The sequence below is a fragment of the Hyposmocoma kahamanoa genome, unplaced genomic scaffold (genome assembly GCF_003589595.1).
Source record: "Hyposmocoma kahamanoa isolate Upper Pololo Valley unplaced genomic scaffold, ASM358959v1 169, whole genome shotgun sequence".
NCBI lineage: Eukaryota > Metazoa > Arthropoda > Insecta > Lepidoptera > Cosmopterigidae > Hyposmocoma > Hyposmocoma kahamanoa.
This window is the reverse complement of record NW_020653611.1, coordinates 131,716-159,026: the sequence shown is the minus strand read 5'-3', so window position 1 is coordinate 159,026 and position 27,311 is coordinate 131,716. Positions and strand designations below refer to the sequence as shown.

The 27,311-nt window shown below is 37.0% G+C and overlaps 1 protein-coding gene across 1 annotated transcript in view; it reads right to left on the bottom strand.

The window, feature by feature from the left end:
* LOC113225638 (fat-like cadherin-related tumor suppressor homolog) overlaps window positions 1-27,311 on the bottom strand; it is a 48,494-nt gene that overhangs the window by 8,056 nt on the left and 13,127 nt on the right. Inside the window, exon 2 of the mRNA XM_026458006.1 lies at window positions 12,909-13,031. The gene's annotated coding sequence lies outside the window, so the exon portion shown is untranslated. The remainder of the gene's footprint in view (window positions 1-12,908; window positions 13,032-27,311) is intronic.

Below are 27,311 nucleotides of genomic sequence, written 5' to 3'. Positions count from 1 at the left end.
GAAGCGTATTCCTTCGTGGCAGCTCCGTGACACTCATAACAAATTAGATAAATATGACGAAGAACGATTTACAGCATTCCCGGAGCCACTCGCTTTTTCAGGAGCTGGTGGCTAGCGATTGCAAACCAACTATGATTTCTGCTGTCTCGGCCTCAACAATAATATTTCTGTTGTAGATCTGACATGTGATGATGCTTTGGTCACGCACACAAAATTGCCAACTAATTGTAGCATAAATAAAATAAAGAAATATGTAAAAATTAACAAATATATAAAGAATACAAAAAACTAATAAAACAAAATAATATGCATATTAAAAGTGTAAATTTGATAAAGGAAAAGCAGGAACTAATTCGAAAATTAAAAATAAGTAATGTAAATTTAAAAACCAATATAAGAAAAAATATGAATGTGATATATGGCGCCTCAAGTTGGAAATTCTCGAGTTAAATCAGTCCTTGCAGGCTATAACTGATCAATTTAAGAAATCCCAAAGGGAAATTAAGGAGCACACGCTGGCTATGGACAATCTTCTGGAATTGATTAAATATAACTTAGAACGATTTGACTCTTTAACCAATAAACAGTGTGAATGCCAGTAACCCCTGCCACCAAATTCCCAGTCAGTGCGAATGTCTGTATTTAAGAAGCAGCCATATATCAAGGACGTTGGTAGTGAACATATTGTCATTGTGCAGACGTCTCAAAAGAAGTGTGAAGGTATAACTGAAGAGGTTGAGTTCCAGCTACCAAGTTCGATATGACAAAGTCACCATGCGGTCCTTGGCAGCGTCATAATGGAGAAAATGACTTTTAAATGTCACAACTTTCACATTTCTCATCTACCCACACAATAGTTTTTTCAGATAGATTAGGCATTGACTTTGGGGACTCTAACATTCAACTCGACACACGCTACTCCGACAATATGTTACTTCGACATTACTTTACTCAGACACTACGCTACTCCGACAATATGTTACATGGGGAAATCTAAAACCATAGAAAATACAAAGAAACTATCTTAGGAACCATAAAGTCGTCTTTTTTTGTGAAAACAATTTTAGCATAGTCCATTTTTTGGTCAAGTGTGAGCTGTCTATAAAAACGAATAAAATTGATCAAAATCTTTTTTAGTGCCGATCGACTTAGTTTCATGACGGAATCATTTCATTGTATGGGACGAAAAAAATCAGGACAGCAGAATGTAGTAATATTATTACCGATAATCCACGCAGCACTTTTAAATTTTGAGGGTAGGTTTAATTTGATTTCACAAAAAAGACGACTTTAAGGTTCCTAAGATAGCTTCCTTGTATCTTTTATGGTTTCGGTTTTCCCCATACTGTCCCATTTTAAAAAACACTATTTTAATAAAATTTATTTCCGATTACACAGTGTTGTCTTTTTTTGTTACATTGATCGATATAAGAAACCATTTCCTACATGGGTTTGTAATGATTATTTTTGTTATTGAGTACAAAGATTTTTTTTAATACAATCTCGTCCGTGTTGTCGAAATAGCGTAGTGTCTGATTAAATCATGTCGATGTAACATATCGTTGGAGTAGCGTAGTGGCTGAGTAATGTCGAAGTAGCGTGATGTCTGAATAAAATCATGTCAATGTAACATATCGTTGGAGCAGCGTAGTGGCTGAGTAATGTCGAAGTAGCATATTGTCGGAGTAGCGAGTATCGAAGTTCAATTTTATTATTGAGTTAGTTAGTTATTGAGTTAGTTAGTTATTGAGTCGACTTTGGGGTATTGTTAAATAATAATGTGCATGAATCCGTAATCAATTATTGCATATCGGGTATACTAAATTTATGGAATATATCAAGTTCTTGGGTTTTCGCGATTGTTACACATGGGAAATGAAACTATTTTTCCGGATTTAAATCGCGTATATTTGTTTTTTCAAACAAATCATGGTTTGTTTCATTTTTTATGGAATATATTTATGTAAATAAAGTAAATATTAGTAGGCACACAAACATTAATGATAGTAATAATTATGATCGGAAATAGCATAATGTATTTAAGAGAGACATAATAAAATATTTTGGAAAGTTAATAAACTTAGTCGCAAAAAACAAACTATTTCGTGTGCATTTCCATATGGAGAAAATCTTAGTAATAGCGGAAATAACCGTATTCATTGTTTGAATACTACATTGCATAATTTGACTTGTCGTCAGTCACATTCTCCTTTTTTGATACTAATATGTTTATTAATGAAATTGCTTTGACTGTTAATACATTGCACCTTCCAACAAACTGTAAACGTAGAATGGCTACATTGTTAGCGTACAATATTAATTGTAGGAACATTTCGTACACGAACTGTACAAGAAATTCTCTTGAGGTTGGTAGTAACAGGGGTTCAAATGTAGTACTATATAGTACAGCGCCAATAGATTGTCATTTATTTTATTTATTTATTTATTTTATTTTTTAAATTAATTTAAACTAAAAAATAAGACAAACCAAAAGCAAGGTGGATTAAAACTTGTTCACCAAAATGTACAAAGCTTTTCCGGCAAACAATTTGAAATAGAATTATTTTTAGAAAAAATGCCCGTACAAGTTTATTGTCTAATTGAACATTGGTTAAAATCGCATGAAATGATTTTTAGTTTTGAAAACTATAATATTGGTATTAATTAAATTTTTATTGAATTGATATTCAATTATTTTTTATGAAATCACTCCACTAGTTTGTTATAATTATTAATACAAAGATCGAACACTCAGAAAAAACACTCAGAAAAAATTCCTTTAGTTTATATAGCGTAGCTTAGTTGGTATAGCGTCTGGCACGGTATGCAAGAAGACGTCGGTTCGAATCCGACCGGATCGAAGGAATTTTTTCTGAGTGTTCGATCTTTGTATTAATAATTTTAACAAACTAGTGGAGTAATTTCACTAACAATAATTGAATATCAATTCAATAAAAATTTAATTAATACAGTGAATAGCGACATCTCTCGCCAGGACTGGTAGCTGTAAAGGTACTAACTGGGTGATAAATCTGTAATAGATTTCTCATAGATGGCGCTACGACTAAAAAGTCGTTGAAGGAACAAGTACAAAGACACGACGCAAGCACATAGAAAAATTCGTGAGGTCCGTTGGTTCGTTCCATGGCTTAGTTGGTATAGCGTCTGACACGGTAGGCAAGAAGACGTCGGTTTCGAATCCGACCGGATCGAAGGAATTTTTTCTGAGTGTTCGATCTTTGTATTAATAATTATAATATTGGTAGTTCGTATAACAGAAAATAAATAGCTCGCGGTGGATCAATGATCTTAGTAGGAAATGATCTTAAAACGGAAGAGCTTAAGGACGTCACTTCCATGTCAGCTAAACACAAGATAGAACTTTCATGTATAGAACTGAAAACATACATCATCGTTTGTGTGTACAGGCCTTCATATGGTGATAAAAATGATTATTTTGAATCAATAATGGAAGAGGTTTTACAAATATTTTGCAATTGCAACAAACGTGTAATAGTGTGTGGAGATTTTAACGTAAATTCATCAGAAACATCATCAGTGACTACTCGATTTCTGAATATCTTTAAGTTTTAATTTAGAAAATGTTTTCCTAGAACCCACACGTATAACAGACACATCTTCAACTTGTATTGACAATATATTTTGTGATTGTAGCATAGTCGAAAAATCAATAATAAATTGTTTAAAATCTGGTCATAGCGGTCGATGTGTTATTTTACCAACACGTGAAAAACAATCTAGTGTAAAAGTTACCACCCGACCTGTTACTGGGAAGCGGATTAAAAAATTGAAGGAAGTTCTTATTGCCGTCTTTTTATTGTAAACGTTATGCCCCACGATCCGAATGAAATGTTTATAATTTTCTTTAATTTCGTGTCACAGGTATATAAGAATATTTTTACAAAGAAGGTTATAAGAAAAAATGTCAACTTCAAGTTTAGTGACTGGGCTTCAAAAGGAATTCGTAAGAGTAGATAAATGATATTCGAACTTTATGAAGAAAAACGCGAGTTACTTTTTTTATTCTCTGCTTAGGATATAATGAGTAAATGCAAAGGGGATGCAACCAACGAATATCTCCTAATATTTTGTATTAATACACTACAATAATGAATTTTTTCAATGTAATGTATGTATTATTATGGTATAATATTCGTACAAAGAGTTATTTGTAAAATACACCATATATATTACATATATCACCTCGCAGAGCTACATTACCTACTAACATCGAATACAACAACATTTGTTCTATGACTTCTAATAACTCTTCAGATTTTACTTTCGTACAAATATATATAATTTTAATAATCGCTATAAACGGTGATAACTCTTTGAGGTAATAAAAGAAAGCGCTTGCGTAAATATCAGTCCGATGCAAAACGCAGGAGCGGCGGTTGGTGGTCATTGGGTAAGACGTTTGCACGTTTCAATTTACCACTTTTACCTTTTTTTTAACCTACCAAATACAGTGCAGTACAGTTTACAGTGGCAGTAGTCGCTGGCGATCGCGTAAATCACTTCACAATTTTGTATGGCAAATTATTCAACTCTTCTAGTGTCAGATAGTACAATAAAAACTTAGTTTATTTTTGGTGCACCTATTATGTTTTGTAAATAGTCATGTAACAAAAGGTGGTAACACTTCGTAATGAAAAAATAAAAGAAAGAAATAAAGAAGAAAACATGAAGGTTAAGGTTAGAGGATGGAAAAAAAAGAGGTTAAGACCTTAGAGGATGGAAAAAAAAAAAAAGTTAAGACTTAGGACATTCCTAAATATGGCGTTTGAAGGAATCAAGAGAAGGTATCGACAAAGAGAATAAAGTTTTTCCTGTAGCGGACTGTGGGCTAGGTAGGTATACCCAAAGGGCTTTCAATGAGCTACGCGTCCTATGTAATAATATGTTCAGGGTGCTCTTGGGGTTGCCCAGGCACTGCAGTGCTTTTGGCGTGTTTGTGGTGGCACACACTGTTGTTATGTTTTTCCTATTACGTAAAAAACAGTGTTATTACATATACAACTTAAACAACATGTTGTTACTGACGTAGATGTAAATTTGTCTAGTTTAGTGTCTTAGTTTTTTCTTGTGTATTTTACTATTGCTATGGGTCTGTGATCAGCGGTCTGAATAAATACGATTTGAATTTGAATAATGAAATTCACGGTGGGACTTTCAGTGTCAGCGAACACACTAATAGGTATGAAGTAAAAGTTGGAGGTAAAAGATGTTCTAAAGGGATTGAGGGGAGTGAAAAGGACGGCAGATGTAGAAGTGATAGACAAAAGGTTAAAATAGAGCGGAGTGACACGAGAGGACGTGAAAGTCTATTAATAGTATATTTAGAATTTTTGATTCTGCGGAACAAATATTCTATGCATTATGTGACCTTTCCATGGTACTAAATTGTGTACACTTTAATACTCGGGGCAAGAAACATCTCCATTATGGTGTGGCGGTCCATGGCCTGATTGAATCCTTACTTCGACCTAATTAAATCGTATTTGTGTAACTCAGAGGGTCGATGTGAATGGTACGCAGTCACCAGGGTCTGCAATTGGCATGGGCGTAGGTACCTCAAAATCCTAAGTGCCTGTATAATGCGTATAAATACCAAATTGATGTCTGTATTTAGTTTATATCATGAGCAGTGATCGGAATTGACGGAGTTAATTTACCTAAGGTATGAACGTTTTCTTAGTATGGACATACTCATTTCGTCATCAATGTACGAGTATATGTAATAAAATTTCTTTTTTTACTGTATATTTTCTAAACATTCCAATTCAGGTTGTCTCACGTTTATTTTTTAAATGGATAAAGTACTTAAATACGTAAGTGTCTACAGAAACTCAACTATAATATTATTTTTTGAGACAATAATTTATAGCAAACTCATAAAAGGACATAAAAATACGCCGCTAATGTACTCAAATTCAATAAATAATACGCATATTCAAATATAATCTGTTCCGAGAAGAACCAGGGTTTGTAGAAGGGAATATCCACATCATTCTTTAGTTTAGCTAAATTAACTCCCTCAGCTTAGAAAACTGCTCATGAGTGAAAAGCATTTTTTAAACTTAAAAGCAGCAATGAACATATTACTATTAAAATTATGTGAACAATGATATTTCCATGATTTACCGAGAGAATAAACTAAAAATTGCACTATCCTACGTTGGCCAGATGGCCACAGAAACCAAGTTTTGCTCCCTAGAATACGCGGACAGAGAAAGTCGGTGTCTTTTAGAAGTACAAATCTGTTATTGGTTTTCTTTTTTCAGCTACTTCGACAGTTTCATGACGTGTAGCAAAATGCTACTAATATTAATGCTGTGCTTTGGGGAAATACGCCATTAATAGAATCTTTATTCTGCAGAAGCATGCTGTCCGGGAAATTTACAAAGTGGGCCAGAGTGGAATTGTATGTGTAATTTTTGTACTACTGTCACATACATTTATGACATGTAATTTATGTTAAGAAGATTATCATCAATCTTTTAATAAAAATAATGATAGACATAATATTAATAGAAAATAAGTTGACTGGTCTTGACAGTCTTTCCACAAAGACACATTCATTTAAGGGGCAATTTATAAGTTTCTGTAACAAGATTTTTGTTGATATTGTTATTTACAATTTCCCATTTATATGTTTAAAATATGATGAAACAAAAAGTAGAAATGGTATAATTTCTGTTGACTTTGATGCATGCAAAAATCCACTGCAGTCGTTCGTTTACCTCTTTCGTTCTCTTACCTAAGTACTAAAGTTATAAAATGAAAATTTCATATTGTGTTTAATGAAATTTGCTTATTTGCAAGGTAAGTAGACATCACAAAAAAGTCTAACGATAATGGTGGCCAGATATTTTTATGTAAACTACTATAAAATCATGGAAATAATTGGAAATCAATCATCAACCAACATTATTGTATTTATTTTATTTGTAAATCGATTAAGCGAAAATGGCCTATGTTCTGCGTGATTGCACTGTGGAAAGTTTATCCGATTATGAAATGGCAAATTCAAAATTAAACTTAGTTCCATTGTTGTGACAAAAGCGCAACTCTCGCCGAAGCGCGCCGGCGGCGGCGGCGGCGGCGGCGGCGAGTGACGTAAAAAGCTTGCGTAGTTCGCCATTGTTACGGCACGTACTAAAATAAATACCGCTAGCAAATTTTGTTACCTATAAAACAAGTTAATTTGCAAAATTAGTGAAAGTTCTCAACAATTTCAATATAAGCCGAGAAACAATGCGGACCGTAGTAGGTAAAATTACCTACCTAATAGTTTAAAGCTACTTTTGGTGTTCAACAAGAGCTCGCTGGTTTATGTACTTTACCCAGGCACTATATTTCGATGATGTAGATGTAGTAGAGTAAAGCTAAGATGCGTGAAATATTAAAAACATTATGCAGCAATCCGAATCTCCCTGATTTATTTTGAAGTAACTAGGTAGTGCGATGGTAGTACGTAACGTCGCGCAGATACAACGAATAAACGGTTTATCAACGAAAACATTGTAATGGCGGTGCGTGCTGCACACACGTGTATGTAACCTACATAGATACAAGTAATTGACCAGTGTTTACATTAAATATATAAAGGTGATATCTACGAATTTTATTGTAAAGCTACCGGTTGAAACCGGGCGGTGGCGGCGCCGGCGGCGGCGCGGCGCGTCTCGGCTAGGTCGATGACTTGGCTTATCGTTATTAGTCCACTTATCAGCACATACTGCTATCTATTATCATAGTAAACTAATGTGCTGTGTAAAGATTCCCTATATGTTGCGTAACGAAAAGGGCTTAATTGTGAGGTAACCTCGAGTAACCTCCGTGAGGCAATCCTTTTCACAACTTGAGCAACGCTTTTCACAACTTAAAGGTGTGTATTGGGTGTTAATAAGCCAGGTAACGCAACTAGTGGGTGTTGGTTTTAATTCATTTAAATATCGAACAACGATAGGTTTTCAAAAAGAAAAGGCAGAGAGGTTCGAGGCTCTTAATAAACATTCTGACTAAGTCGGTCACGTCGTCGGACAAGTGACATAATCATCTAAACAGAACTCACAGTTTTTCAGTAAATCGGCCGGCTAAACGAACAAAGTAAACCGGCGTCGAGAAATGTCTGTCAAGGCAATCTTGATTAGAAAATGGCTGAAGATGAGGAAGTCGAGACTCAAGTCAAAATGTAAAATCATGTCTACACTTTAGCAGTAGAGTTCCTTGTGAAAGAGTTCGTCCAGGGAAGTACTGCCACCTCACCTATTTCTGCCGCTAAGCAGTAAGCATTACAGTGTTCCGGTTTTAAAGGCTAAGGGTGCTGGTGAAATTACAGGCACATAGGACTTGTCAACTTATGTCTCAGGGTGTCGGGCGCAGTGGCAGTGCCCCTCAGATTTTTGTGATTTAAAGCTCTGCGTAGCGTTGCATCTGTTAAGGACTAGCGTGCAACTTCCATCAGGCACACGACTAGTTCGTCCCGTAAGTTGATGTTATAAAAAAAGTAGAAACTTTCCAAAAAAGCGCGATAAAATCGTAACTATTACTTTCTAAGTAAAGTTTATTTTAAATGGATCGTTGCGATGTTCTCTGCTTAAAAAAACAAAACTGTATACTTACCTGTAAATGAACACCTTTGCATCTCTTTTAATTCGTGATTGAACATAAACAAAACGCTATCGCTTCGGAAGAAAAAAATATTCAAAATTGGTCCGTGTAAAAAGTAATTTAAATTCATAATCGAAATCATAGGTCCTCTTTATAAGTTTCTCTTTGTTCTGGTCGCTGCATAACATGCCGCATCACAAGGTCGATATTATCCCATACAAGCGGTAAACCAATCTAGTTAATTGATAAGACTGTCGTGCATATTGTGGTGAAGTAGTCAAAACAATTTTACGACATTATTACGAAAAAATTTGAATTGCAATTACAATTTAAGTACAGTCAGCACATTTAAAATGTCATAAATCGAAGTGCCTGATCAGCCAGATAAACCAAGCGATACACATTTTGATGAGCTATCTAGTGAAGTAATGTCGTGCGCGGAAGGTAGAGGACGCGTCAGGTTTACCGTCAATCCTTTATAGAGCAGAGCTGAAGTCAAGTCTCTATTTGTACCACCTTCAATATAGCATGGTGAGAGTTCGATGGCTGAGTAGTGGTGATCATCGCGTCAGTTCATTGTCTTATAGTAATAATTGCTTTTTTAGTCTAGTTAGACATGATACTTATTCTTTAGGTTTCCTACTCATAGGAAAGGATAAACATGCTGCTGCTAAGCTGAAAGCTGTAAGCTGAATTTTGCTTAGTATTTGTCATATATTTTTATTTGTCATCGACAGCTGTTAAGACTGCAAAGGTTTGCATTAATTATTCATTTTATTAGAAGTAAGAATAGACATTTGTTTATCACCTGTCTGTGGTTAATATTAAATATATATAATAATATAATAATAATATATAATTAATACTTTTTCTTGTTGAGAATAGCTTGGCAGGAAATCGAAGTAAACTATCGTTGAAATGGCGCTATCCATCCACCATTCTGACACATCATCGAAAGAGGGTTTGACGATGCCTTATCGCGACTTATCGAGACCCCGAGAGTTGACGGCAGCTTTGCTAAAACATCATACAGTTGAATCGGCTTTCTGGATGGGCACATTTGTCCGTTCGGCAACATTATAGCCACAACAATTTGGATGTCGTGAGCATACTCCAGTAAATGTTCAGTCGTCACAACGTTTCTCCCGCATGAACATTGTGGAAACAACTAATCGTCAATGCAATGCTGATAAGCATGTCGTATAATTGAAACGTTTTAGCAGGTTCGAATGTCACCATTCAGTCAGTCAGTCACCACTTCATACCGCTAAACACCTTACGACTCGTACCTAACTAAAATATTCAATCAGGGGGACCACACAGGAATGTGTACGTTCGGTAGCGTGGCGAAGAAGGAAGTAAGTGTGCGAGAGAATTGGAAAATTTTGTGATTTGTTTATTTACGCTGTCGCATCCTTAGATTGCAACAACGGTAACTCCACATAACCCATCTCCGTTCCATATACTTCCTTATATTATTATTCGTACTAATACGAGTAACTTCATGCTCATGTCACGATCCTTTGTACGACTGTCACTGCGCCCCTAAATAATGGAGCGTAAAGCAACATCGGGAAAAGCTTCGGCTGGGACATTTCTGAGTGCTGACTCAGCAGCTCTGAATACAGGCGTCACGTCGGGGGATGTAAGCGCTACGAATATCGAATATTTGTTAATTTTATTTTTTATTTAATTTCATGTAGTGGAACATCCCATTTCCACCTCAGTACTACAAACCGGCGGCAGCGTGCGGAAAAACAAAGGTCCCGCCGGTGGGGTTATATAAATTGAAGTCTGTTGTATTCTAGTAAAATTGCCAAGAACATAACGCATTGTGGGGCTACTGATCGATTCTCGTTATTCAGGGTCGCCTCAAATTTGCATCACAGCGTCGCGTTGCGCCTGCTGCAGCAATTTGAGGCAGCCCGTAGCAACGGTCGGTCCTCGTGAACGATACGCAATGCTCAACTTGTTCGTTTGCTCGACTTGTTCATAGCATTTGTATTTGCCGTTTATTATTGTTGTTGTCAAGGCGACATTCTGATTTTCGTAATTCCTCGTTTATGCTGTCTAGTGTTCGTCTAATTGAAGTTTAGATTATCAACGCACAATGCTCACAGCTGGGAAAGTGTCAAAATTTTTCTGTTAACCCAAACTCAAGTTTATTAATTGTTCGCAAAATTTTTGTGTACCTGCTGTAAATTTGTATTTTTAACCGACTTCAAAAAAGGAGGAGGTTCTCAATTCTCTATTCTACTGTATGTTCTTTTTTTGTATGTATGTATGTTACGCGATAACTCCGGTATTTGTGAACCGATTTTCATGATTCTTTTTTTGTTGGAAAGGGGGTACTTCCATAGTGGTCCCATTGCATTTTGAAGAAAATCATCCACCTTTAAGGGTGACTGTTCACGCATCAAGATTCATTTTTATAAATAGCGCCTAACTTTAATTTAGGAGCAATTATTTTAATGGTTGATTTTGCTATTTCTCCAATTCAAGGCGTTTTTCTCTCAATAAACTTTGAGTAGTGAGAACCAATTTTTATTATCTCCAGTGTCAAGTCCTGTATAGTGGCGAACTAGGGGATATTTCAATAAAACTTAGCAAATAGACGTAATTCCACGTACTTTGAGGTCGGTTTTTTTAGTACTCTGTACTGAGATTATTCTTATGTAGAATGCAAATAAAGAATATTGAATTGAATAATAAATATGTTTTAAGCAAGGCAAGCTATACAGTAATATTCCGCAGAACAGACAAATACATTCAGTGGTACATACAGATCTACACATACACAACATATCACCCCTTCCCATCTTTACGCCGAGGGTTCAAAATATTACGAGTTCAATCTGGATAATAGAGAATGGTACGAGGTAATAATAGTCTGATTTCTCTCTTTTGGTTCCCAAACAATGTCACAAGTGAAATTGTTCATTTTTGATGCAAAAATATTGCATGGTACAGGCGTGTTTCAAAATATTCCATATCGTACTTGATGCATACTTTTTATTCGTAATGCTAAATGGAGAACTGGGTGCAGAGACACAGTTACTTCTCATAGGTGTCAATGCAATACAAGTTGCACATGTTCGTCTTAATAATCTCGCACGTACTGCTTGCAAGTAGGCAATTACTTAAAGTAGGTAATACCTTAAAGTCTGGTAATGCATCTGGCTGGATTATAAACTTACATAAGTATCCCGAGTACTTACATAATTACTAGTTTTACTGCACAAGTCAACCTACGCCTACAAGCGCAAGTATCTAATTGGTTAGTGTGTGGTACCTCCAAATAAGATGGAATAATCTAAGCACCGGAGACAATTGTAAAGCCGTTGCATTAGCGCTCAATTTCGGACGGGATGTTCTCGTTTCCTCGTCTCAGAGTGACATTGCTGATTAAATCACGTAGCGGTCGACAAACACGCGCCCGCGCTGTATCCGCCCCACAACATGACGAATTTGCCTCACCCGCTGATAATACCCTGTTACACTGCAAGAAACAGCTCAAAGAAAACATGCTCAAAGGCGATTATTAAAGGGAAAGCCGCATCAGCTCTATCCACATTATAGAGACGTAGAACTCGTTATTTCCGGTGGTAGGCTCTGTCTGGTCGCGGGGCACAACGGATCTGATTAAATCACGTAGGCTCGACGCTCGACACGCCTCTGTGCGGTATCCTTCAGAACATGATGAATTTGCTCTACAACTAAAGGAGAATGAACTGGAACGAAAATTTAGATAGACACGAGTACGTAGATCTATATACTAAAAGAACGCTTAGTAAATAGGATTTTGTTATGTATAAAAGTACACGCCATTGTCCCCATAGAATATTAGAATGCGAAATAATCCTCATGCAAAAAGTGTCTGTTAGCCTAAAATCCAATTTAAGGAGAAAAATAACATTGACAGTATAAAACATGGAAGGAAAAGTGAAACTGACAAGACATGTTTTATTTGAACGGCGGACGTACAATGCCATCCTTCGAGAAATATAGGAATACCCAGGATCCGTGCGAATTTAACGGGCGATAATTTGAAAGCAAAGTTTTTGATTTATGTTATATCTTGAGGAACGAGAAGTGACTGCGCTCTCATTTTAAAGATGGACGGAACTCATTGAGCGGACAATGTCGATCGTCGTCGCCTTTGTGATTCTTCTCAGATATTCAAACTTATTACAAAACCCAAGTCCTATATAAGTAAATTGCTAGATCTTTCAATGACTTTGAGGTATTTTCTTACTCGGCTCGCTCACCTCATATAGCAGTTAATACGGACGCCCAGGCCGATCCCTGGCGTGTCGTGTCGTCGTGTCGTAAGTTGTCGTGTCGTATCTCGTCGTTGCTCATCAGCATATCATCGCTCACTCTCCTTCAGCCTGTGGGCAAAGTAATTACTCATTTGAATAGTTGTTTAATAATTAATAAAAACCGTAGACCGGTAGTTCCTACCCAGCTAGCGAGATTACATACATTGTATTTACAAGAAGCTATATTAAAATATTCTTCATTGATTGCTGTGTCATTTTAGGACAGACTTTTGTCTTCTCTTGAACTTATTGAGTTCTTAGGTTTTCGCGATTGTTACACCGAGGTTTTGTTTGAAAAAACAAATATACGCGATTTACATCCGAAAAAATTTCAGATTTTTGAGGCTTAAAGAACAGTACTTGATCAGAAGTTAGGGAGATGAACGAGGGGCTCCTATAAATAGCGCTCCGAGCCCGGAGCCGGGGAAGCGATATCATTGTCACCTGCATCCTAAACAGTATCTAATCAGGATCTGGTGCTCGTCTGTAGCTGCAGATAAAAGCAGCCCATTAACCCGCCTCACTGGGCTTTTTAATTGTGCGTGAAATGACCTCTTAGTTGACGCAGTTCCCCCTCGGGTCGGCGGCGTACCGGCAAGCTCGCGCATTATTAAATATCGGCTCTTGGGGCTTGTGTTTTCTCCGCAGTGAGTTGCGAGTGTAGCGCGACGTTCGACTCAGCCGTTCGACACAGCGTCATCGCCGCCGAGGAAATAAGTGTCAAACATTCGAGAGAGTAAGCTATCTTGAAATTTGCATAAATGAGGTTTACCACACAATAGCGTGGGAAATCTGACTGAGCAAACGCAATTTCTAAACGAACAGGACGCCGAGACGCTGTTATCGTGATTCTAAGATTTGTAAGGATAATATTTTCGTCTTTGAACGAGAATTCTTTGAAATTATTCCTTAAAATGGTACTTTTCGAATGTCGTCACTTTATTATTGAGGGTGCGAAATGATGCTACCTACTGTACACGCGGTAAGTACAAGCAAACGATTCTAGGTGGATTTTCGTGAACGTCTTTCTCAGCGGGGAACGCCGCCAGACGTTCCTTTATTGACCATAACCTAACATCGGGCGGGCTGAAATACTTCACATGAAATGGATTATGGCAGAGACTTAAAACTCTTACTGCATTTTCCCGTATGGAGATAAATGGCGAATATCTCCGAGGTCGGCTTATGTGCTTGCAAGACAAGTTTTCACGTGGCAAATTGAACCACTCGCGTCTAGCTTTGTGCAGTATTTAGACTCGTTCCTATATTGCGCAAAGCTCTACGGTAACGAATCAAAGCTTCCGACTTTACATTTTTTTTTATTCTGCTGTAGCGAATGTGAAATAAACAATAGAGAAATTTTGTACTGCAGTTTCTTATACTTGGGTAAGTATTTACTAAACATCGAGACCCCTAACACGTACAGTGAACCAAAGAAAGTGCTCGATACTACTATACATTTTCGTTGGATAAGTACAGATATAATTATGTACACCGTGTTAAACTGGAAAGGTTAAGAAACTCTGATGATAACTTTAATAGTTAGTGCAGAGAGAGAACACGAAAGACAAATAGGCATGCCCCTTTCGAGACTTTACTTAGCTTGACTTGACACTCTGTCTGCTTAATTAACTTTGAGTCCGTTAGTTAAAATTTGGAGTCACTAGGACGAGTGAACGGAAAGTACACGACTTAATGAGAATCCAAGAAGTGTAATTGTGCTGCACGGAATAACGAAAGGTGAGGCCAAAAAAGGAAGTTCGCGTGATGAATTCTGATATCGAGGCACATATATTACATAGGGCGCACTATAAGTTTCCGGAACTAGCCACTTACATAAACAATATTTAAAGAGTAATTACAACATTTGAAAATGGAACTCTTTGGCTGTACAGTTTGTTTCATCTGACTGTTACTTGTTTTTACATTGTGGCGTCATTTTAGTAATTGGTTGTCGACATCACCATGGATTTAACTCGTGAAAATTTTCGTAGTATGATTTTCTACGACTTTAAGTGTAATTTAACAGCTCAGCGGAGCTTCGCTCGGCTTCAAACTGCTTTTGGCGATGAAGCACCACGCAAGACGACTATTTACAGCTGGTTTGCAGAATTCAAACGCGGTCGTATGAATCTCAGTGACGAATTTCGTGATGGTTCTGGAGCTGTGCTTTCGGTGGATTCCACACAATTTTACTGAGGCTCAAAAAACGGATCGCGTCACTTGGTGCAATGCCATGCTTACCAAATTCAACGAAGGGGCGTCAAATTCTGTGTGGGGCATAGTAACAGGTGACGAAATATGGATTTATAGTTACGATCTCAAAACAAAGCAGCAATCGAGTCTATGGGTCTTTCGAGATGAGCCGAAACCAACCAAAGTGGCGCGCGTGCAAAGTGCCTCTAAGCGAATGATTGCTTCTTTTTTAAATAAAACTGGACACGTGGCCACTGTTGCTTTGGAGAATTGTTGTTAAATAGCCGTGAATAGCGATTGGTACACAACCATTTGTTTGCCGGAAGTTATTGACAAACTCCGTAAAAATAACCGTAAACGCCGTATCATCTTGCACCACGATAATGCCAGTTCTCACACGGCCAGACAGACAAATGAATTTTTGAAGGTGAACAACGTTGACCTTATGAGCCATCCCGCGTACAGTCCCGACCTGGCACCTTGTGATTTTTATTTATTTCGAAAAATTAAGAACTTCATTCATTTCTGACCATTTATAGTATTTTTTCGTATTCATTCCGAAAACTTATAGTGCGCCCCACGTACTCTTCCGAGCACAATAACATGATAATTATTTGTCATGCATGGTTCTTCAGAAACGACGTTGAAGTGTTGTTAAAAAAACTTAAACTGTAGTACAAATCTACAGCTTTTAAATCTACTAGATACGAGTACATTATTTCGCATTAAGAATTTGTAAATATAACTGCTATTTTCTTGTGTTAAAATCGTGAAAACACCTAAGCAATACCTTTTGCCGGAGTGAGACGAAAACATTTTGGAGGATTTCATGAAAGGTTTGCATGAAGTAAGACATACTTACTTGTATTTTATTGTATTTCCCTATTGTTTAAATACAATGTCAACTAATTTGAAATATATTATATAGGGTTTCCATTTATTTTTCAACTGAAAACTTTAATTTACCATGTGCCATACCGCCAACAAGAGACGGATCAAATCGCGTTTTCATATGAAGATGCCGCTCAAGCCACATCTGAGAACGTGTCTCGAACAGTTTGTATAGAATCCTCTTACGTGTGTATATTATTGTTCGTTTTACAGGAAAAAAATAGCATTTTTGCAAGAAAGTGAATCTCCGTCGTGTTTAGTACCGTAAAGGTATTTTTTTAATCTCGTCAGTATCAACATCGGTGATGTTAGTTGTTGTTTTCATAGTTTACTAGGATTACTTTATTATCCCCAATGGAATATTCTCGATAACTTTGCATCAGTTTACAATTACCCTTATCATTGCTTATCATGACCCTTTGAATGCGTCTTTCTATTTCATTTCTGATTTATTAAGACAGTAGAAATTATATACATTTCCTGAGCACGCACCTCCTTGCCCGACAGTAGGACGCACAAGTATGTCCTGTAAATGCTTACATACATTTGTATGCTTTTAGGATACTTAGTTACAAGTACGTGGTTATGGTCGCAGCCCCGTTCGCTGTAGTGAGTGGTTTGACGAATTTAAAGTGACCTCCTTGCTTGTTCCCGTAAAAGACTGGATCTCACATAAGCGCATAAGGTTCTTAATAGCGAGATTGATTCTTCTTACCTCTTAAGTAAAAGAGATCTTTGTGTAAGACGTTGCCCCCGAATACCTAACAGATATTTTGCTTGCGAACGTATAAGAATAACACTTCCCTTTATAAACTACCTGATAAGAATGTGTCGGCTTTACAACAAGATATCTATGAAAAACTCCGGTTCGCATATTTTTGATCCAAGGTCCAGTATATTTAAAGGAGTAAAGGAGAGTCTTACACTAGCGTCACAGTACATTTATGAAAATGTAATTTATGTTAAGAGGAATATTAATTTATTTTATGAAAAATAGTGATAGACATAACATTAATACGAGGAATAAAAATAAACTAGCTGTTCTTGATAGTCGTCTTCACAAAGTCAACAACATACAAAATTTGCCTTTCACGAGGTCTAAAACTATAGTGAAACAAAAACTTTATATTAAAGGTTATTATACAACTTCTGCGTACTTGGATGTCAAAAATCTCTGATGTTTCTAAGCAAAAAAATATATATTGTAAATGTTGAATGTGTACAAACGGTATTTACAAAGAGCAACCCCTAGAGTTTCTTGCTCATTCTTCTCAGGGGAATCTGCCTTACGAATGAGCGGTAGAGTTTAACCAATGTGACGATTTCAAGTGTAATAATACTTACCTATGGAATAAAGATTATTTTGATTTTTGATTTTGAGTAACAACTCTCCTAGCACTTACATCGGTACTCACCCATACCCTTGACGCTTTTGTATTTTGTAAATAAGTAAAGTAAATTATTAGCAAATTATGAACAGTAGATCTTTGTTACTTTACAATCATGTGTCAACATAAGTAGTATTACAATCTGGTACAGAACTTTGCTATATCATGTTTAACTCTAATCTTTGTAATTTAATTATTACCTGTTTTGTTATCCATGTAATGAACAAATAAAAAACATATTAAATTACTTTTTTTAAACTACTTACGCAATTAAGAGAATGTGCCTATTTAAGATTATGTGAATAGACAAAGAATTTGTATAAATTATTGACTTTTTGTTTTTTGCTGTGACCTTACAAGGCCCGCAATGATCTTATTTTAAGTTACCTGCCGCATTGTATAACATTACGGCACGCAATTGAAACAAAATAATCTCAGTACAGAGTATTAAAAAAACCGACCTCAAAAGTACGTGGAATTACTTCTATTTGCTAAGTTTTATTGAAATATCCCCTAGTTCGCCACTATACAGGACTTGACACTGGAGATAATAATAATCGGTTCTCACTGCTCAAAGTATATTGAGAGAAAAACGCCTTGAATTGGAGAAAAAGCAAAATCAACTATTAAAGTAATTGCTCCTAAATTAAAGTTAGGCGCTATTTATAAAAACGAATCTTCATGCGTGAACAGCCACCTTTTGAGGTGGATTATTTTCTTCAAAATGAAATGGGACCACTATGGAAGCACCCCCTTTCCAACAAAAAAGAATCATGAAAATCGGTTCACAAATACCTGAGTTATCGCGTTACATACATACATAAAAAAAAGAACATACAGTCGAATTGAGAACCTCCTCCTTTTTTGAAGTCGGTTAAAAAGAATAGAGTATTTACAACTGGTAACAACAATGGCGGGAAGAATCAATTCTAATTTCCCACAACATAAATTAAAAACCTACTAAGGTACATCTCAATTTCAGCCCAAGGTTTATTTGAACTAAAATAATGTACCTTACACACTCAGTACGGTCACAAAAACAGACGATAAAAAGAAACTATATTTTCTTTAATGTGTTATTCAATTTTATTATATATTTTATTCACTACAGTTAGATTATGCTTCTAATAAAACTGTAAAATGAAGAATAAAACCATAACCCAACAATAAGAAAAAGTGCACATTTAATGCAGAACACTGATTCAAATTGTTTTTTTTTGTATTTATAAAATATATAAATACGTTAATATACAACATCAGTTTCCAATAATATAAAAAACTTGTAATATTTGCCTGTTTGTTAAGTGGTGAAATACAAAAGAAGAATTATAAACTACACGTAGCTAATTTAACCAAAAAAACCTGGAACGACAGAACAAAAATAAGTATAATATGATTGGAACAAAACAATACTTATAAAAAATATAAAGCTGTATTCGACAGAAAAGAACATACACGAGCAAGATCTCTACGAGGTAAAGAAGCAAACAGAATACACAGCACAAAAAATACATCATATGAACAGAAACAATAAAGGGACAAAATAAGAAAATAAGATTGCAAAAAATACAAAAACTCGACAAAGTAACCATGGATGCCACGGTAATGACGAAATTGAATAATTTAGGGGACAGCGATAGTTACAATGAATATGCCGTAAAGTCACTTTCACCGAAGGTTTTTTATTGGTTATAAGCGTGTATATAAAGACGGAACATGCTTACGTACACTCGCTAAAAAATACTCGTGTTCAATTATCGGGAAACGAAATTGCGGATAAAATTTTTTTTAGTTGTAAACATTGAGAAAGAGGAAGTAAAAAGAGATTCAAAAACGTCTAGTTTGTCGAAGAAACAATTCAACAAAAACAAAACTCTCCAAGTTCGAATAGAATCTAATTCGCACAGTCAATTCTAGAAGCTCAACAGTTTAGCGTCTACCAGCACAGTGTAATTAGGAGTGAACTTCCATAAAGAGGGCTTCAGTAATGGTCCCATTTACAATCCCATTGGCAATATTCCATCTCTAAGGGTGGCCGACTCGGAGATGCATGACTTTTGAGGTCGGTTTTTTAGTACTCTTTATGATTATTGCAAAGAAACAACCGTGACTAGTCAACCGTTATTCATCGCTCCTTCTACACGTCAGCGACGCCAGAACGCATACTGCCGGATAAACCCTCTTATTCTTACAAGAGTTGCAGATTGAAGCTCCATATTCACCTGAGGCAAACAATTAAGTTTTTTGTTATAGTAACAAGTGATGGAACAATCAAGTCGTGCGCCTAGTGGTGCGCGACACGCCTATCCATAACAGGTTCAGTGCCACTAGGCTCAATTTATATTGCAACGGAACGGAAAGGAAGCGAATTTTTGTAAGGATATTGTACATAGCATAATGCACTTGATAATCAATTGTGTAACGTACAAACTAGATATACGAGCCAAAATCTTTCGAGGCTGGCGTGGATTCCTTCCCTAGACGAACTCTTTCACAAGGAGCTGGGAACTGCTACAAAGACAAGTTCATAATATAGAATATTTTGTATAAATATAATGTTATTTTTTAAACCATTCTTGTTTATATTCTCCTACGCTATTTATATAATTTCATTTTAATACACACAAAAACTGGGAAAAGTTTTCGCACGTAGGGTCAATAAAAAACTACGCCTATTGGGTCGAACAGTTCGTCAGGTGTCAAGAACAAGTCTGTCTTGAATGCAAGAAGTAAGAAAGGAACTAGCAATAAAAATCGTGTTGATAAAGTGGCAAGAGGCGGCCTTGCCGCTATTTATTGGCCCGGGTTATGGCTCAACGAATCAGAGTCAGGTCGTGCGTGATGCGCCGCGGGCTCGTGACTGTTGTACATACTCCGCACGCATGCAACGACTCTCCGTCATTACCAGGTGACGAGTCACGTCACTCTAGTTTACATTCGACACGCATTACCCACGACATACATTTACATATCTCACCGCATGAAGTACCTGCGACAGATGTGCTTGCATGGGGCGTAACCTTTTTGTTTTACAAGTCAGCTGTAGTATAATTGATTATCATATCGTAGACTTTACTGCCTCTGTGGTCTAACGGTTATCACGCCGGACTGCCACGCAGAGGTCTCAGGTTCGATTCTCGGGTCGGGAGAAATATTTGTATTGCCTATATTTATTTCTCTCGTGAGTTTGGGCGTAATTTGTGGTTTTCTATGAATGTGTCCATGGCACCCGCGACACAGGGTTTCTCTAGTGCGGGGGCTATGTTGATTGTGTGCGTTATTATTATATAATTAAATCAAAGTAGGTGCCAAATTCAACAAAAGTGCCTTGAAACTTACTTACAGAAATATACATAGGTATAACTATAATGATACAGTACAATCTACACTATTATAACAATCTGTTTATAGTAAATTATAAACTAAAAAATCTTATTCTACGCGTAGCATTGTGCATCAGCACATACGTAGAGTAGGGCATTGACTAGTTTCTTTTGCAGTACTACAGTAAATTTTACCTTGATATTAATTTGATACTTACATACATAGAACATAACATTATATATAAATGAGAAATTCTCAAAAGTTCCCATTTTTGTAGTAAGCTTAGTAACAACTTTTCTTACTTCTTGCAATGAAAACAAACTAAAATGACGAGGCTCAATTTTAAATATTTCGAGGCTTCGCGTGGAGAATATTATATTTCTACATCACTGTCTTCTACATGTTATATAAGTAGATGTCGCATTGTGTCGCCCCTCGAGGGCTGTATGTGTTTTGACTTTAAATTGAGGGAGTTTTGATTGGGGTGTTGTACTTTAATTTTTGGACCTGAATTTTGATGTGCGGTACTTATTACGTTAGGTAGTGGTGGTCATATGTACACTTTTACTATCGCTGAAAATCTTTCGTAGGCATACAAAATAGGGGTATAGCAATATCGTTTCTTGAATACGTCTGTATCAATGAGTTTGACTTGCTTAAAGGTGGATCCCATCGAAAAATTTCAGATAATAAGTGAGTTCTTGAGTCAAACGAATACTCATCGTAGAGTCCTTTTATTTAAGTGAAAGTTGGAAAGGTTTACGGTTTGGTCTAGGGTTTTCGAAATATAATGAGTAAATACGCATTTACTAGAAATACTACGCGAAAAAATTTTGAAAATTGAATTATTTGATATGTTCATTTCTTATTCGATTGTCTATTTATGTCCAAAATCGAGGCGTTTAGCGTAGAAATATTCAAAGAAATTGATCCCGAACTGAATTTTGTTATTTTTGTTTGGTTGGCTTGTGCCACTTTTCGAAAAAACTACTCGTTTTCGCGGGGCAGTAACGAAGAATTAAAAAATCTATTGGTATGGTGGTATTTTAGATTTGTTATATTGGAATATCTTTGGCCCTTGTAGAATCTGAGCAGAGTCCTCGGCCTGGTTTTGTTCACGGGTCAGGTGATGATAAAAAAGGTTTTGCACTTTCGTGTCCAAAGTTCCCAGTTCATTCAACGAAAATATTGAAGTAAATTCTAAATGTTCATCAAATAGATCTCTAGGATAGTATGCCACATTAATACGTTATTTGAGTAGAAATTTTGGATTGGACTGTGACATCATCACCTAAAACGTTAACATTTTGTTTGAAGATAATTAAACACAGTAATGAGCGGTTTGCGCTAAGTTTTCCTTTGATGTCAGCGGTTAATAGTTTGAGAGTGCGAGAAATTGAAATCCAGTGGTAGTGTAACTACGAGTAGCGGCAAATATTTGCAAATCTGTGCCTTTGTTTGTTGCTGTAGCCTGCGAAGCCCTAAGTGTGTAGAAGTTTCCAAACTGCTATTTGCGTAGTTGTCGACTGCCAACTGTGACATTGTCATCATTCCAGACAGTCAGGCGTAGTGCCGAAGCGGAGCCAACAAACCTAATGCTGTGGTATTAGCCTTGTTAAGCCACTTGGCTTATTGTGTACTCACACAAGCGTGTATCAGGAAGCGCGCGGTGATCAGGCAAGGCGCAGATAAATGGCGCTCAGAAAAAGGACATCTCGCTATGTCTGCCTTCATTTATTTAGCCTCTGTGATTTTATTCATCTACCTATCTCTAGGTATTTATTTATTTTAATTCCTAAATTAGAACCGGTCCGACTTGCACAGTCGCAACCATACCTATAGAATTGCTCGTCTTTTCGGCACTAATTTAACAGGGTCAGTGCCGACGGATATTTTCGATAGCAAGGGTAAGCAAATGAATGGCCTTCTTTGCCTAGTAATGGTAATGTAGGTAAGTCGCACGGGTAGCATGGAAATAACACATTTAGCCGGCCCCTACAGCTATATTAAGAGGGTAGTAAAGATTTAATCCTAAGCTCGGAGACATTTCATTGTCGGAATAAGAACTCCACTTGTTTCTCCTAGGGTTGAACATGTGGAATATTTTAAATATGTGCTCATTTTGACTATGCGTGCGAACGCAACGAAAAAGTATTGTAGGTACTAAATACGTTTGTTATGTTATACCGCTGAAGATAGCAAATTTACACGGAGTGACAAGTCACAGTCAGGCGTCTGCTTATCCTTCAGCCCAAAAGGGTCAGGGCAAAGGTCGTTGTCACGGTGTGAGCGGGCGCAGGCTTCTTGCTGCAGTGTGATTTGACTAGCCCTGCACCGCACATATTGCCATCCATTATTCATGGTCCGGCCCAACTAGCGCCGGATATTGCCTGCTTAAACGCCTGCTTTATACAATATTGAACACACTACTGTGTCGCAATATTGTTCTACTAATATTACCGCACGACTGAACTAAATTACTAATGTAACATTATCATTGAACGCACATGTCGCGGCGAGATTACAATAATAAATTGTGGAGCTAAGCGCGTTCTTACTTAATAATAGGCGTGAAAGTATGATATTGCCATTATCGTCCGCATTACCCCATAATAGCGATCATGTATCGTGGTTGAATCAGATCTAAGGTTATTTATGTTGGATTTCTCCGCGGCTGGACCGCCAAACAGGTGCAATTTACGGTAGGTTTGTTTCTTTTCATACCACTGGGCTTATCTCCAGTTTTAAAGACCTCTGTTTATCGTTTGCGATTGTCAAAAATAATCCATTTTTCAACAGATGAACAGACACACGGTTGTGTGGTATCCAATTTTGTACGTATTTTACCAATTCGTCGCAAATGGGTCACTATTTTGGGTATACTTACGTCAAATCATGATGAGATGCTAATTCCTCTGCAGTTTGTGATGGATGGGCTTCAACAATAGCTCGCAACTCGTCGTCATTTACCATAAAAAGTGGTCGTCCGCGAGTTTAATTTGTCAAGTTAGAAGATCCACTGCGGAATCGAGTAAATCAAAAACGCACAGCGTGTTCGTTAGTAGTATCCGCTCTAAACACGTTGTTAATGTTTGGGTCGTTTACACTGCATTAGTGCTGGCGTTGAGCGTTGAGCAATTAACAATTCTAGCAGTATCCAAAATTAACTAAAACAAAAACAAAGGATAACTCAAGTTTAGAAGTTACTAACAGTTTTTTATAACACCAAGTGACGAGACGAACAAGCCGTGCACCTGGTAGTAAGCGACACGCCTGTCCATAACTACATAAGTTGACAAGTCCCACGTGCCTGTAGTTTCACCAACGCCTTCCAAACGAACGCAGTAATGCTCACATTACTGCTTGGCCGCAGAAATAGGTAAGTACTTCCCTGGACGAGCTCTTTCGCAAGGAGCTCTACTGCTACTAAATAAAATCTGTATGGATGCAGACAACTGTCTGAAATTTATTTATTTTATTTTATTTGGGACAATATCAATTTATTATTACTAGGTTATTGAAATGATATAAAACAGAACAAAGCCAATATAATTAATTATCCTCTAATTACAGACGAGAGCGAGATGTGCTCCTCAAATACACAAACTAATACACTAGATAGTAAATAAAACAATATTACTGTTGGATATATGATAGATAATAAATTATTATTATTATTTGAATTATTGAACTGAAGACCTCGGTGGCTCAGCGGTTTGCAATGTGGGCGCTGGATAAGGAGTTCCCGTGTTCGATTCCTGGTAGGACCAAAATTGGGAAATGAACTTTTCTAAATTGGTTCTGGATTGGGTATTTTGGGACCTAGTTTGAGACCAGACAATTGGTGTGTTTGTCATTTAAAAAAAGCTCTTTTATTTGAATAATTTCTAATCTGAATCTTCCAAAAAAGACTTTATGTCTATACAAAGAGAACTTTGGATCGGCAATTTTATACTTCAACTCCTAACGAACTTTTTTATCAATAATTGTTTTGAGGCGAGAACGGTAATTAATGAGAACACTTCATTTATCAGTAATCGGTAATATAGACTCGACCGATACAAACCTATTTTAAACATCTCTAGTGACTGAGTGAATTACACCCTTGGCTATAGAACGGCGGTTCGATGCCGACCCGTCGACGCCTTCGATGAATAGCTTATTTAGCTTTCGTGGAAATTGTGAAGCGAGAATAATGGTTCAACGCTGTGTTTTGTTACGCAGTGTACGCAGGTCGGCAGCGACTTATTTGTTTTGTTTAGAACCGATTTGATGAGATTAATGCCAGAGGGAGAATATACGGCGAACAAGGTACTGGGAATGGCCGGATGTAAATGAATGCGTGTGTAGCGTAGGCGAGTTTCTTTATCTTTCGCTTATCTAGCGAGGCGGCTAGTTGGCGCAGTTGCGACTCGTCCGCGCCGTATACCTAATTACAACCGAGGACTAGGCTAAAGAACACGATTACTTACATAATCCTACTTTGCACGTCATCGGTTTGATGGAAACAACACCGGCCAACCTCTATTTTGTAGATAAACTTAAGAGGCGGGAGGTGGAGCTAGCGTAGGTACTTCCGTTCTTCTTTAATAGATAAATCGTGTTTTCTGTGCAGTGTTTCACGTTTCAACTTCACCCTACAGTTCAAAATAAAATGGCTGTCTTATTTTTTAAGTCACTTGCTATAATAATTTGTGTATGTTAGAACATATGTTTCGATCTAAGAAAGTTTTGTTACAACTGGGCACGCGGTTTGTCTGTTGGTAGTTGAGCGCAAAACCACTTTCCCATCATTAATTTCCAAAGCAAATGACCAAAACCGTAATCCTCTTCTGACAATCTGAATTATTCGTGCGCAGTTCCAATTTACTATTAACCACTTACAACAAACAAACCTGTATTTATGTAGAGCCAGCCGAGATTTATAATAAACTCCCTAAAATACAGACTCCGACTACGGAGAACTTGTGAACCTTATTGGGTGAACCGATATTTGAAGTATTATTCCAAGTAGCGAGGTAAGCATGCTCCCGCGTAGCAACGAGTGAGGCGATGATTATTGACGGCAATTCAACTGTTTGGCTACTCGGCGCTGGCCTCGATTAAAATTATGGGCCAGCAGCTGATAACGCAGGCGCCTCCCGACGCCATTACTCTTCGTCGTAATTAGTATTCGATAGGCATCTATTAACGAAGGTGGTGAGACGCAGTTATACCGATTTACCTAGGCACTTCCAGACGTAACGGTCTTGAATTAAATAATTGACAGTCACAAAAGTCGGCATGCCAATTCATTGACGCAAGTACTCAAAACCAATAATTGCAATAATTGCAGCAACTAGATACTGAAATTTAATTTAAGCTAGGTACATTATTCAAAAAACGTACCTCGATGTGCCTCCTTAACCATATTGTGACAACAGCTTTTGAATGAAGTGTCTGTACTTTATTAATTCCAATAATTGGCAATATCGCAAACAGCCCTTCAAATACAAAAGAGAAATTCCAATCTCGAAATATTATTTTCATTTGTGACTGTGTGAAGCGAGGCGAGGGAGGAGAGCGCCGAGTTCCGAGTGAGCGGTGCTGCTGAAGAGTGGTTATTGTAATTCTCAATAATATCTCGGAAGCCAGAATTTTAGTAGCGGAACTTCCGCTAATTGCCTTTTCGCCGAATGTTAAGAGGAAATTGTTGGACGAGTGAATGAGTGCCGATCGAAATGGAGCGGAGCCGGTATTGATTACGGCGTCGTTAATACAGCCGGGACCGAGTATCGAGTTGAGTGCTCAGAGAGCCCCAGTGCCGGGTGCCGAGTGCCGAGGTCCCGCCACTCCTTAGTCACGTTACCGTTTGCCAGTGCCGGATAGATAATAAAAAAACTTTTATAGCTCGAAGAAATTGTAATTGACATACAAAGATGTATGGATTTACTATTACATTAAATATTTTTACCATTTATTTAACTAGATGACCTTCGAGCTCAATTTCTCAGACCGATTTTCAAAGAACAATGCGCAAGTTCCACTTAGTCCTGGATCACCTAAACGAAACTTGACGACCCTCAATCGGAGATACAGAAATTCATTTGTACTTCCATTTTCTAATTGGCACAGATTTTATATTTTTTAACTATGTTAAGTTGATATGAGCAACATTTTTTTGAGGTTACTCTGTCTGTAGTCCGTACTAATAGTTAATATTATTCTGGAGTGGGTATACTCGAGGACACATCAAAGGTAACACTTAGATTTATTATGACAAACGAATAAAACAAATATGAAAAAAAAAACTTATTAGTACTATAATCTAAATCAATTATAATTGCATAGACCATACCACAAAAGAGCTCTTTTTAGTTCTGAACCAAAAATTGTGTTGTTTATGGTGCTTGTTATTGAACTTAAAAATTTTATATAAGTACAGAACTTAATTATAGAATTTCAAAAAAGAGAACGACGTATTTTTCTTAATTAAAGTCTCCTTAGACGCGTCACCGCGGCAGTGTATCTGAATAGAATAACGTCACTTATATTTAATTTTGTGAAAATA